At 49.6% G+C, this 3,196-nt stretch overlaps 1 pseudogene; it reads right to left on the reverse strand.

The window, feature by feature from the left end:
• Positions 1-466: 466 nt before the first annotated feature.
• Positions 467-2,757, reverse strand: LOC147457744 (uncharacterized; annotated as a pseudogene).
• Positions 2,758-3,196: the final 439 nt, after the last annotated feature.

Below are 3,196 nucleotides of genomic sequence, written 5' to 3' on the forward strand. Positions count from 1 at the left end.
CACTTGTTTAGTTTGCAAATGAGTTTTCTCATGTTGAAGAGCCTCGTGAATTCTTTTCAACTTTTTGCTTTATTTTAGTCTGTAAATGGTCTCCTCGTTTGAGGACCTCACACTTTCTTCAACACTCCAAAGCAGCTTGCTAAGATTCTCCTTAATAAAAAATTAATCATTAGTCTATGAAGTTTTTGGCTTCGTGAAGCGTCATCGCGAAGCTTCTTCTGCTTTGCTACTGGGTGGGAGGGGGTAGCTGCAGAGTTTGTATGCGGGTTGGGGGGCCCATAGATGCGGCTTTCGGAGGCTCCTACGCTAGCAATGGTGGTGATCTGTGCGATCCGTAGGCGGCGCAGGGGGTGCTGTGGTGGGGGTGGTGAGGCCCGGGTGCAGGGGGGTTCCGGGGATGGAGCCCTCGGCTGTCCCGCCCACTTTGGTACCAAGAAGAAGGTCGGGCTTGACAATTTTTTGCCACTCAGGTTTGGCGGCTGCCTGCGCTCGTGTCGAGGGCGAATCGCTCGCCAGGACATTGATGATGGTTGTGTGGATTTGGCCACTAGCGGACAGAGTTGTGGTTCGTGGACTCCTGCTCCTTGTGGTGATGATGGCTGGCCTTTGGCACTATGCATCTTGGCCCGAATGGGTGTGGTGGCAAATTCAGGTTGTGTTAGGCTTGCGGCTCAGGTGGATGGGCATTTGTGATGCTCGTGTGGCGGCTTCGGATGTTGCAATCGATCCTTGGACTGTGAGGCTGATCAGATATGGGACTTTGGGTTGTGGGTCCTGATTCAGCGGGCTTGGGAGTATTGCATCTTTTTTGGGAATGTCGGTCTGGCGGTCGGGGTCATGATGTCTTCCGATGACAGCGAGAGTTTCATGGTGGAAACCCCTACCGACCTTTGGTGATGGAGGCTTGGACTTCGCCCTTCTGCGGCGGCTGTAAGCTCTTTTCTTCGCCCTTTGGTTGATAGTCAGTCTGTCTGTGGTGTGATGGGATGGCTCCCCTTGTTAGCCGATGTACCTCGGTAGTCGATCCTGTTGTGTTGCGATGGGGTGGCTCCCCTTGCTAGCCGATGTACCTTAAGTGTTAGGTCTCGTCCCTATCGGTTGGTGGCCTGGCTCGGGTTGAGCAGGTCAAATGCTGTATTTTTTTGGTTTTTCTTTAATCTAATCTTTCCACCCACCTACTGTGGGTTTTGAAAAAAAAACAAAGATTCTCCTTAATCACCTTCGTTTTTAAAATTTGGCACGCCTACTCAACTTTTTGTTTTAAAATTTCATAACGAGCTTTTTTCCTAAGATGCCGCGAAGCGCTTAGGGTTTGAGGAGCGCAGTCTGTGAGCCCTTGTGAGCAAGGAGGATCCTAGAGGGTTTACGGTAGGGCGTACTCTAGCTCCTAGGCGTTGGGGCGAGCTAGCATGAGGTGGGCTCTGCCTTGGAGCGACGGGTGGATCGAGAGGGTGAAACTTGAGCTGCTTCGCCCTTTTTGTCAGTGCACCTCCTTTTGTTACGATTTGCTTCTATTTTTGGGCTATGGGGGAGGCAACCGCTCTAGCCTCTTCTTCGAGAGGGCTTTCGGTTACCAGTGCCGATGCGGTCCCTTGCGAGGGTTGGGTGTCCGGGTGATACACGACGCCTTTTTCGATGGCATCGTGGGTGGCTCCAAGATGGGGCTTGGCTCCCCAAAACAGCCTGATGCATGTGGGAAGCAATGGCTTGGTCCTCTGTCTTCTGCCCGTTTTTGACTTGGGGTGGGTGCCATTCGGTGCCCTCTCTCAGGACTAAGTAACACCTATATTTAATGCGGGGCCAAGTAATGGGATCGACGATGCGGAAGTTCACGCACAGATATCAAAAAGATCACAACCGTAGATGTCTGCTCAAAAACTAAACGTGGACATGCACTAAACCTAGACTGCTCAAAAACTAAACCTGGACAGGCGCTAAACCTGGACAACGTGGCCAATGCACCCCAAACTCACAATATTACAGCGTCAAAACGGGTTGGGATACACAATGAGCGCGCGGGTGAGGTGGTTTGCATGTTTGACCCTAAACGCGGACCCCCGAGGTCAAGGGTTCAAATCGCGTCAGTGTGCCTCATTTTTCACGCTGGCCAAGTTTAGCGGCCAACATTTTTTGGCGGTGTGCCTCGTTTTTCGTGCTGGCCATGTTTAGTGTGCCTCGAGATCCCGCCCCCAACCCCGGCCGTCGATCCCATTACTTTGCATAGGTGTTACTTAGTGTCGAGGGGTGCCCTCCCCCCCTCCACTCACGTTTTTTGAAGGTGGCCCGTCTAGGTCAGTGATGGAGACGCAAGGACTCCACCCATGCTCAACTTTTCTTCTTGGATCTAGTGATTCTCCCTAGGGATGTGGCAGATACGTGCTTTCTGGTGGCAGTTGTGGGGCCTCTAAATCTTGCTTCTTGTTCTCTGCGATGTGCGTTGTTTGTATCGTTGTTTGGTGTGAGTTGCTCGATCGAGGGCACTTTTGAGGGCAGCGACAGGGCCTTCTTTGGTGATGGCACCCTTGTTTTTGTACGCTCTCTATTTAGTCTGATATTGTATGTTGGGTTTGAGGGCTCCCAGTAAAAGCCCTCGGATTCGTGATTTTATGGTGTTGTTATGCTAAAATAGGTCTGTACGCATGTTTCATCGAGAGGAATCTCAGAAGATACCTCTCTTTGGGAAAAGGAAAAAGGATAACTTTGATCATAACTAAGCTTAGTACATCTTTCCACGCGCAGGGAGGCAGGCACTGCCATCTAGAAATTTCTCTCTCTTTGCCAAAATACCCTTCTAATTTGTGGAAATTCCAAAACACCCTCCAATTTCAAGATTCATAAAATACCTTTTTATTTATTTTGGTTGGATTTCTAATCTTTTATTCCTTTTTGACAATTGAAATCGCGCTTAGCATGTAATTTGTCTGAGTATAATGAAGCAATTTATCTACGAAGCCTGCTCCATTTCTCAATTTTGAAAATTTGGAAGGACATTTCTGCTCGGATTCACAGCTTGTGAAGAAAGACATTTTTGGAGGGGGTACATGGAGCAGAGAGAGAGAGAGAGAGAGAGAGAGAGAGAGAGAGAGAGCTGTGTTCGTAAAAGACATTGAAGGGAGAGAGAGCGAGAGAGAGACAGACAGAGATTGCGAGCTGGGACAGCAAGGGTGATCAAGGCTTCGACAAACACTGTCTGAGA

This window comes from Adiantum capillus-veneris, chromosome 5 (genome assembly GCF_014529385.1).
Source record: "Adiantum capillus-veneris isolate H3 chromosome 5, ASM1452938v2, whole genome shotgun sequence".
NCBI classification, from domain to species: domain Eukaryota; kingdom Viridiplantae; phylum Streptophyta; class Polypodiopsida; order Polypodiales; family Pteridaceae; genus Adiantum; species Adiantum capillus-veneris.